Below are 10,890 nucleotides of genomic sequence, written 5' to 3' on the forward strand. Positions count from 1 at the left end.
GCACGTGTTAGGAGTAAAGGAGTGCTGTTAAAATAAATTACTGCCCTGTTCACATGCTTGGAATGATGGAACATTTTGCTTGACAAACTCAGGTTTAGTGTCAACATTTTTCAATAGAAGAGACTACTGTCAATCCTAAATTAGAATTATAGAAAAGATGGTAGAGAAATATCCAGTCACATACAGAAATCAAATAAAAAATGTACATTTTTCAGTTCTCTTAAAGAGGCCAGACCTTGGTATATGTTCCTTTGAAATGTTGCTGTGCGTTTCTGTAGAGAGAAAACAATACATGCATGGAAGGGAAAAGATTTGTTATTTCTAAAACATCCATAAGCCAGCTGACATGGCTTTTGTACCTACAATAGGCACTCTGGAGTTTATTCCAAACAAGAGAATGAGACTTACTACAGCCATATTCAAAACAGAGTGATAAAATGTGCAGAACCCAAACCAAACAAAAATAAGGCTTTCTTTAGCCAAAGTTTAGAGACTAGGCAGCTCAGATAAGTGGTCTATCCTCTACCTTCCCTGTGGACCATTCCTTTCCCTCAGCTTCTGGGGAATAAACTGTAGCTTGCCAGTGAGGTCATCAATGGTATTCCCCTGCAGGAGTGAACTCCTGCTGCTCATTTAGTCCATCTGATGGACTTCAGTAGCCAGAGCCCCTGCAGACTGTTCCCTTCAGAAATTACAAGGAGAAGAATGTAACATTAAAAATAATCCCAGCATTAGTAGTTGCTCTGGAAGAAAACATGCTCCCACATCTCTCTGTCTGTTTGTAGGTGGACAAATTAATTTAAATTGTTTTTCCCCTCCAAGCTCATATGGTAAAAATTCCAGAAACAAGAGTCTGAAGACAGGCTGTTTAATAGATTTAAGATATCCTCCAAAGCTCTCAGATCAGTGGAAAGACTTAGACTGATTTCAAAAGGCTTTGAATCAGGAATTTAATGTAGCCTTGGGCTAAACCAATATTTTTTCTAGTTCTTCCTAGTTTTTTTTGTAGGTAACTCTAATGAATGCTCACTTGCCATGCAACTTAAGTGTCTTAAAAATGCTACATTGCAGCATACAATGTATGCACTGTAATAATAATCACTTAATATTTATCCCATGAATTGGTTTCCTTGATGGTGCTATTTGTTACCTTCCCTTCATTTCAAGGATCAGCCCACAAGCAGTAGTCATTATTTAGGAGGATAGTGACCACAGATGATTTTTGGTTTTATATTTTTTGAGGAGTAATCTACACCCTAATGGGGTTGCACTATCTCATAGAACATCCAAAGTGACATGATATTACCTGGTGGGTGACATTGTAAAACTTGCTGTTTTCTTTATCAGAGCTGCATAAAGATTACCACACAGTTTTCTGTGGAGCACTCAGTAGCATGAAAGTATTTGGGCTGTGTTCAGACCTTTAATATTTCATTCTGTCTGTTCAAGATGTTGAATATTAATTGCGTAAATACTGAAGATGTACATTTTATCTTTGTGTGCTTGAGTACGTTCAGGCATTGACATTTTGACCCCCTCTACATGTTTACAGGTATTGCACAATTAACTGGCTAATTGTTCAATCACCTGGAGACCAATGACATGTGCAAAGTAGCGATCACATGATAAAAAGCTCTAACTAGCTATAAAGTTAGACCTTGAAAGTGTGTACTAACTTTATAGCTGGTGGCTATCAAGCTTTAATTTGCATGTGTAACAGGATCTCCCCTATGGCTGGGAGCCCTGTCAGCTGGTAGGGCTCCCAGCTGCAGGAGCGTGTCATGCCCAGCATGAAACCCCCAAGCCCTATGGATCACAGCTGCCATGATCCCCAAGGCTTGGGAATGCATGAAACCACATGGGTCCTGGCTGCACCACACACCCAACCAGGCCTGAGAGTCCTGTACCTGATGGGACTACCAGGCTGCACCTTCTTGCAGCTGCCAAGAGACATCAGAAACCACAACAGACAGCCCAGCCTGAGCTAATTGCCTAGGTGGCCATACCTGCCTTGTGGCTGTGACTACCCCAGCTACTTAACCAGCCAGCCACTGACTGGCTGCTAGAAAGAACACCCTCCTGTTTAGTGCCACCTGCAGCAGCAGGCTGTAGATCAGCAAACAATTCCTTTGAAGGTCTGCTCTTGTAAGCCTCCTGGATGCTCTGGTTTCTGACCCTACTTGCTTCTTCCTGGACTCCAGCTTTTTTTGGATTTACCTTTGGATCTGGTAAGTTGGTCTCTGACTTAGGAACCCTGACTTGGCTTGTGTTCTGGACTCTGCCCTGGATTTTCCTTTGGATGTGGTAACTTGAGATCTGCCACGGGCCATGTCTCTGGCTTCCCTCTGGTGGTCTACCACTAGGCTAGACTGCCTACGACCCTGTCCCTGAGATATCCTCAAGATCACCTTCAGAGTGATCGTTCCCATGCAGCTGTAGGGCCTGCAGAGCGACACACACAGGCAGTGACACACGAACCTCCTCAGAATCAGCCCTATTTAACCCTTTCAGTCACTCCACTTCTGTCAATCTTCCATTCAACCAATCACTCAGAAAGGAAAACTATCTATCACATGCCAATCCTCCCATGACCAATCCAAGGGTCAATAAGTGTCTGGCCCTTTTCCAAGACTGGCAACATTTTTCTGCCACATGTGGGTTACATAACGTAGGGTTGACTGTGCATGACCATATGCTCAAAAGTAGGTCATGGTCCTACAAGGTTCAAAAGTTTACTGTAAGTGACTCTGCAGTTGGTGCCAACACCATTCCCAGCCTGGGACAGGCCAGGCTCCATGCAGCACCTCCTGCCACGGCTTCCAACCCCGCTGCCCCCCTTTCTCCTCCTGCAGGCCAGCCAGTCTCCTGTGCTGCTGCCAAGCCCACAGTGCCCGGGCTCGGGGGCTGCAGAGCTCCCAGATGACTGAGACACGGAGCTGCCTGCACCCCCACCCTCCCTGCAGGGGGCCTCTCTGGAGAGGCACCCTGTGGCCAGCACCCCTGCCCCCCATACCAGTGCTGCACCCTGAGTGTGCCCCTGCTGCCTGTGTCCTAGGCACTGCATAAAGAGCTGTTTGTACAGACCAAGAGGTGCCCAACCTACTGTGCCCTGCTGCTGCTAATCGCAATGGTTTTCTGGGCAAACCTGCACACCTAGCATGGGACCCTGAATTTGGACAGTATTGAGGGCAAGCCTGGGCTGCCTCGCAACCTCCAACCCCTGGAGGTCTACTTGTAGCTGTGCTACATTTCCTTGCCCTCCACAGCCAAGGAGGACATCGCCACTGGCATTAACACATTGCTTGGCATGAGAGACCCGTGCCTGCCTAGTTGCGGGGGCACAGGCTGCTCAATAAAGTTTTACACTGACTCCCACTTCCGTGTGTGCTGGGGGGAGTGCAGCCAGGCTGGGTGGTGAGAGGGAGCAGGGAGCGGGGGCCAGGGTGGGCAGGGGCCCTCCCCCGAGTGCAGGTCTTAGCATGTGGAGCTGTTATGCCCGGTGGTTCTGGTTGGACTCAGCTGGCAGTGATAGCATGTGGCTTCTGGTACATTTGTTGGGCGGTGGGGTGCAGCATGCAGCTGCCCAGGCAGGGCCCCCCTCATGGTGCTACTGGTAGCTGGCAGTGACATGGCTGGCCCTGCCTCATGGCTAAGGCTGAGGCGCTGCTGCCTTCCCCCAGCTGCTGGTGGAGGCTGGGAGCTCAGTGGAACCAGCTGCTGGTGCTGAGGGGCCCTCCCCTGGTGACACATCACTGCAGGTGCCAGGCCAGAACAGGGACTTGGCCAGGCCACCTGTGCTATTGTATATAGCATGACTGTGGTCTGAGTCCCAGGGCATAAAAATGTCATCCAGTTGCCACATAATGGGCATGGACTTGCGGGCACTCCCTGACTAATGATTGTGGTCAGTGATGCTGACCCGCTATGCCTGGAAGGCCTTAACCTTTATGTGGTAACACCATGCAGAGCAGTCATAACTACGCTCCCACATCTGGTCTGACAGCCCCTTATAGATGTGAGCATTGGAGTGTCCACCCTGTGTGAACTGCCACTGCACCTCTGCCTCTCCCCACAGTGCTATGTCCAGTCTCCCTGGAGGCCTTGGGTGGTGGCATATGGTGCTGATGGTGCCATCGGGGCTCTCATGCCAGCTCTCTAGGTCTCTCTGCGGCTGTCCCTATACTGCTGGGCCTGGGCAGCTGCCTGCAGTGCCCAGCACAGGACTAGGAGCTGCATGGCAAGGCAATGCCTCATAGCACCTGCAGGGTACAGGCAGGCTGCTAGGGGCTGGCTGTAGGCTGCAGGCAACTGGCGCTGGGCAGGGCTGGATGGCATGGGCCTGGCAGATGTGCAGCACTGCAGTGTCAGACAGTGGCACTGGGGTGCAGGCAGACTGGCAGAGGTAGCCTGTGCAGGGGCAGTGGAGGTCAAGAGTCCGTCCTCCTCCCCCACCTCCCCCAGGCTCCCTGCTGTTATGCCCCAAGGCTCAAATTGCCTGCAGGCTTTTAAAGGTCCTGGGGCTGGGACTGGGACTGCTATAGGAGAAGCTATTTCACATGGAGAAATGGGTGAAGCTCTCCACCACCCAGGGCTCCAGTGATACAGGTCCAGCGCAACCTATAAATATTTCCAGCAAAATAGCTTCTCTCATCCTCATGGTCTGTAATCGGCACTGATCACCACACATTTGAAACACTGTCCTTTGGTCAGGTCCAGAAGCAGTGCTTCAGTGAATAAAGCCATCAAGGAAACCAGAGAAGTCAGTGCCCAGTTTCATTCTCCTCTGGCTAGATTCACAAAGTATTGTGTTGGTTAAGAGATCTTATGGCGTGATTGCCATTACATTTGCAACACAATTTGCATTAGCAATAGTTGTTAGGACCATTGTATTTAACAGAGCCAATTCCTCACTGCCTAACTACAGTCTGAAAATTCAACTGAACCCAAGCAGTCAAGATGGTGCTAGCTGGCAAATATCAGACAAATTATGGGATATTATGTGAAAGTGTGCTACTGTGTGGATCCTTGAATTCTCAGGGAAGTCATATTAGTCCTATGATTTGCAACTATGGTACCACAGCAGATCCCCTGGGGGTGCCTTGAGATCTTTTCAAGGGTGCCCAAAGGTACACAATGGTAGCACTGTTAGGTGCTCAAACATAATTTGCAAGATAAACCCAGAGGTGGCAAATCGAAATCCACCGTGTTAAAAACATTCTAACCTGTTATGATCTTTGTCTTCTTTGCAACAGAAAATTTGCTGTACTATTTTTCCCTGGTCAAAAAATGAGTGAAAAACTAAGAGCTGGCATTTTCTGGGGGTACGTCGAACCTGATGTGGGGTGCCTCAAGTCTAAAAACGTGAAGAACCACTGTGTTAGTCACTTTAGACAAAGCAATAGGGGTACATGTCTTGGATGTAGCTCTGTACCTGTATAATTATAGAATAACAATGTTGAAATAACTTTCCCACGTAGACCAAGCCAAAAGGGAGGAGTTTGGAGTGTAGTCTCTGGATTAGCCTGACCTCCCCTGGAAGCTGGTTGTATTGTACAGGGTCTTACTTAAATAAACATTCCGTGCTCATAAGTAATTGTGGTGTATACATAATTTCCAGAACAAAAACACTAAGTCAGCATGTGGGTACAGAAAAACAGAAACAATATGTCAACAGCGAGAATGTAGGCCTCTTGAGAAATGGACCATTTTTCTTTCTGCATCCCTCTGGCAGAAAGCCGCTGCCTCCAACTATTGTTTCTGGCTTTAACTTTATCATCATGTATTCAAGGTGGCTTTCCTTTTTCTATGTTGGGTGTGTATGTTTCCTTAGCCTATACCTCTATTTCAGTGGCCCTAAAAATATGCAGCGTTGCACATTTGAGCAGGGAAGCTTTCAAAATATGTGGTGCCTTTTACAACTCCCCACAATGTGCAGCAGAATAAATCAACGTGGGAGACCGCGGTACGCTCAGCCTGCTGCGGCTGTCCAGTCCTGCATTCTTTGACATAGGCGACATATTCCTGGGATTCTGGCAGCACTGACTTATGTTAAAATCACAATGATAAACAAATAAGAACAGCAGCTGTTTTAAGCTAGATCTTACCAATGTTTGTTCTGTTCCAGCCAGTTCCTTGCTAAAGTGATTCCCGATTCAAGAGCTCATTCCTAATCACTCTTAGGACTGTTTCCAGCTATTCCAACTTGCCAGGCACTGTTTGGAAATGTCTAGTGCTTCATTTAGTCAGGATCTTCTGTATTTTATCCATAGATTTGTACCCCAAGCACATACTTGGCAGGCTTACTGATAAATTTGCCAATGGGGTTCCAGCACCTTTGGAAAGCAAAGAAATTAATGGGCATGGGTAGCAGCAGAAGGGAGGGAATCAGCATTGCAACAGGCATATTTTGTGTTTTTAGGTATGTGTGGCTTATAATCACAATAAGCAACTGTCGTGTCTCAGTAGTTGTGATGCAGATAAAAAGAAAGGGAAGACTAATCATTTATGAAACCAGGATGCCCACCTATCCAAAGTGGTCACAGATATATTACCTTTAAGAAGCACCCCAGAATTAGCAGTCTTAAAACATCCATTTCCTTACCCTTATACAGATATATTTTTGATATGTCACCATAATTTTTGAAGCAACCCTTTTCCTTCAATGTGAAAGGTCTGGCTCTGGGACAATTCTCTGAGTTCCAGCAGTATCAACATGTGATCTCACAGCATTCGGTAAACACATGTGGCTACCTGGACGAGAGCTGGATTAAGCAGTTAGGATTAATTTAGATTTATAACTGGTGATACATTACTGTATTGCCCCAGTTGAGCTTTGGAAAGGACACATGCTTCAGACAGGTATAATGCTTCTCCTTATTCTCACGGGAAAGTGTCTTTAAACCTTTTAGGTTGCAGATTACTGTATCCAGTAAGGAGGGTTGGAGCTCTCTTCTAGCCATCTCTATCCATCTGCTTGGAGCAGGAAGTAGCAAATAAGCAGATCCCAACCTGCCCCACCCCTCCCAACATTTGCACCCAGCACTGCAAATTGAGTGGCCCTTACCTAGGAAGAACACGAGGTCTTCACATCTCCCATGATGCTGATTAAGGGCTAGGGGTAATCTATCCCTCAGTCATTTTGAAATACAAAATAGCCCCTGGTTTAAACTCCTAGACTGCTAAGTAGGGCCCTTAATATACAGTTTGATTGCACAATCACACTGCATGCTGATGTTGGTGTCAACACTTCCAAGTAAGAAACGTGCACAGATGTATTGAGTATAAGGGTAGAAGCAGCAATAATTTTCAGGTATGTGGCCAAAAAAGTTTGAAATCCTTGCATAAATACCTTAGAGTAGTGATTTTCAGTTCCTGCTGCTGTATGCTTAGAAATTTGTATCCAATACTTCATCTCTAGCCTATTTTCTACAGTTATCATGGCAGATCTTATTACCTCTCCCTCCCTAGTCAATGAACTAGAGTACACCTAGGGATTTCTAGACTGTGGGTGGTAGTTGTGGAGAGGAGTCTGGATGACAGGGGTGGGGAGGGTTAGGGTCTACATAGAATAAATAAATCTTTAAATAATATAGTGTATTTGAAGATAAAAGGTGGTTATGTAATGAAGGCCTTGTAGATTAAAGCACTCATAAAGAATCCCTGGTTCAACGTATGAAACACAGCTAAGGGGTCAGATAAAACTAGTGCAGGAGGCGCTTACAGCCTTGGCTATTAGTTCATTATTGAACCTGCACCTGCGTGTGTACACATGGATTTACCTCATCCAGACAGTACAAGGCCCACTACAAACTTGTACAATGCCATGCACAAGTATCTGCATGTGCACTACTGTCCTGTGAATGCTATGAATCTTCCTTTAGACCTGATCTACAATGGATGAATCAATACCATCCATAGCTCTGGCCTGTTAGTTCAAGCAATAAAGAGGCTTTCCCTTCTGAAGGGCCTGGTTTCTTTTCCCTTTACCGGTTGCTGTCACAGAGCAAACAGACAAGCAGATTAGAACACCAGACCTCACGGGCCATGTAAAACACAGATGAAGTGTGCCCGTCATGGTGTGGGGTCCCCTAGGGCTCCATGACCAGGCCTGCTGCACCCTGCAGGCACCTTCTAATCTCGCCTACCATGTCTTGTTGGTTGAAATAAGTTGGGAGGCTGCCCACAAATTTGTGGTCACAGTCCTGCTGATCTTGGATCCCTTGCCAGGTCTTACTCAAAGTCAGTGCCTTGAGACACCCTAAGCTTTATGGGCTAGATGCATGGCTCCAAAACTGCCCCTTTACCACACCCAATGCCTCACAGATGGTCTTCACACATTGTCCCTAGCTTGGCCTCCTACCATCAGTGGGTCCTAGGCCCCTGTCTCTTCACCCTCACTGGTGCTGGTTTCTCCACAGCTTGTCACTACACCCTCACTGGCACGGTGGCGCTACACAGTAGTGTGCCCCAATGAGGCCTCCTCCTCCCCAAAAGCCTCAGTCCAGTCCACTAGATTCAACTAACAACATAAATACAAGCCCCTGGGTTATAAGATAACAACAGTAACATTGGAGGTCACACCCTGCTCCTTTAAACAGTCAAGCTTTTCCCTCAGCAATGTGTGCCTCCAAATCCCAGATACTTTAGGAGCTCCTAGAGCCCCTTAGTCTTACCAGCAGCAGAATAGGCAACCAAGCATCTCAGAGTAGCATTTCTACAAGAGCTCCTTCCCCCAGCTACTAACAGCAAACTAACCTCCAGCCAGCCTCCAGCCCTAGGGCTTATATACGCCCAGGGCCCTATTTTCTTCCGGTCAGCTGACTGGGTGCAGGTGCCAGCTAATACCGATTAGCTTACTGCCAAGGCAACCTGCAGACGTGCAGCCCTGCCTAGCTCTCAGGGCTAAATAAGCTGCCTCTGCTCTTGAAGGCGCAGGTACACCTTAGTGCCCTGTGACAGTGCCCTAACTTACTAAAGCACTCTGTAATGAATCCAGCCATTAACTTGAGTGGATGATTCATAAAACAATACCCAACCCCAAACACAAATGGTTGCTTCCTTCTATTCTTGTAACTTAACTATTACAAGTTATTGTTCCCAACCTCAGGACGTGACTGAAATCAGGGTCATGCAAGGTCCTCAGTAGGATTGCGAAGAGCCTGCACACACGTGTACACTCACATGTGTGGCCCGGAAGCAGCGGGTGGAGGGGGCAGGGCCACCATGCACAAACGGGGCAATGGTAGCTCCCCTGCCCCAGGGGCCATGGCTGCTGCTGCCACACTCCACTTCCAGCAGCCCCCACAGTGCTGGGTCAGGAGGTCCTGTTGGTGGCCAGTTTAGGATCACAACAAAAAAGGATTGGGAACCACTGGTGCAGAGAAACTGAAGGGGTTCAGAGCTAAAGTAAATGATGATAAAGAGGTTTGCAAAGCAAAGTTGTGGGGTCAGAGGTAAGAAATAACTAGTTTTAGAATTTAGTTTGACAAAAGGATATGTAAGAGAGGGATGTAATAGTAGTTTTCAAATATCTGAAAAGCTACCATGAAGATGGAGAAACACTGTTCTTCCTTCCCACAGAGATCAGTACACATGGGAGTAGGTTTAAATCTAGTGTGCAAAAAGCAGGTAAAGCTAGAGAAACACAAAGTCCCTCCTGATGTCTTCAGAAGGTAAAGGAACTGTCTCAATGCAGACTCAAGACCAAGCAACAGAACCCTCCCTACTGGTACACATTAAATTAAGGGGGAACCATTCATTCCTATCTAACCAGGAACTAAATTCTCTGTTGAAGCAGTCCTGTAGGCAAACTTCCAGCTTTAGACCACGTGTGTGGGGCAAGCTTAGTCCTTCCCTTTTTGGGATCTTTTGCTGATACAGTATAGACAAAGCTTATGTGCATAAATTGGAGTGAGGATAGGTTTGAAGGTGGGACTGCAGGGGAAGGTTTGCAAGTTATGCTGTAAATATTTTCTAGTTTGAAGGTCACTAGTGACGGCAGGGCTGCTTGTATATCAGAAAACATTCCTTCAAGACAGCAGCAGCCATAAAATACTGAGCACACAAAAGCGCATTCTTACTGCTCAAACAACATTATGGTTGAGCATGTGGAAGACGCACTTCTTTCCTCCGCATAATAGAAGAATCAGTGCAATAGTGACTATTAAAACTATTTGGACCAGAGTCATTAGCCTTATCTTAATAACTTACAAAATTATATAGCCATATAATTTCAAGTCAGATGAAAATGTTTTAATGAAAACACAAACTCATCTTTTGCAGTAAGATTAAACTGGAATGCATGTGTTATAACAGTGTAGGAGCATTACATTTGGTACAAACATTTGGCTCTGAAAGCAAAGGTAAACATAATTTGGTGCACTTCAAAGCAGTTTTATACCACCAAAATAGTGGAAAGAGGCCTTAATATAATAGAGAATCTGGAACTTTATGTCCAAAGAGGCTTAAACTCAGAATGAAGTTAGTGGGTACACCTACATGTGTGCTTTAATGTGAATTAGCCTATTTTAATACTCATTAAAGCGTTACCAAAAAAGTGTGCTTTCACTAATGTGCATTAATATATGCTAATCCAACTTCTTCTAGTACCTCAGAATGGAGATACTAAATTTAATGGACATGTAGACACATCCAGTGACTAGTAAAGCACTGAAACAGGTTACTCAAAGAGGTGGTGGAATTTCCATCCTTGGAGGTTTTCAAGACTTGGGTAGACAAAGCCTTAGCTAGGATGATCTAGTCGGAGTTTGTCCTGCTTTGAGCAGGGGGTTGGACTAGATGACCTCCTGAGGTCCCTTCCAGCCCTAACTTTTTATGATTCTATGACTGGTTAATGCTAACAGTCTAATATTAATTTGCACAAATGACAAA

General features: G+C 46.1%; 1 protein-coding gene across 2 annotated transcripts in view; it reads right to left on the reverse strand.

Annotated features, from left to right (window-relative positions):
• FHL2 (four and a half LIM domains 2) overlaps positions 1 to 7,161 on the reverse strand; it is a 100,119-nt gene extending 92,958 nt beyond the window's left edge. For both annotated transcript variants that reach the window (XM_090021028.1, XM_090021023.1), the window contains exons 1-2: positions 7,064 to 7,161; positions 6,105 to 6,332 (exon numbers count right to left, since the gene is read on the reverse strand). The gene's annotated coding sequence lies outside the window, so the exon portion shown is untranslated. The remainder of the gene's footprint in view (positions 1 to 6,104; positions 6,333 to 7,063) is intronic.
• Between the last annotated feature and the right edge of the window lie 3,729 nt (positions 7,162 to 10,890).

The sequence above is a fragment of the Crocodylus siamensis genome, chromosome 1, assembly GCF_052110815.1.
Source record: "Crocodylus siamensis isolate JL-2025a chromosome 1, ASM5211081v1, whole genome shotgun sequence".
In the NCBI taxonomy this organism is placed as follows: Eukaryota; Metazoa; Chordata; order Crocodylia; family Crocodylidae; genus Crocodylus; species Crocodylus siamensis.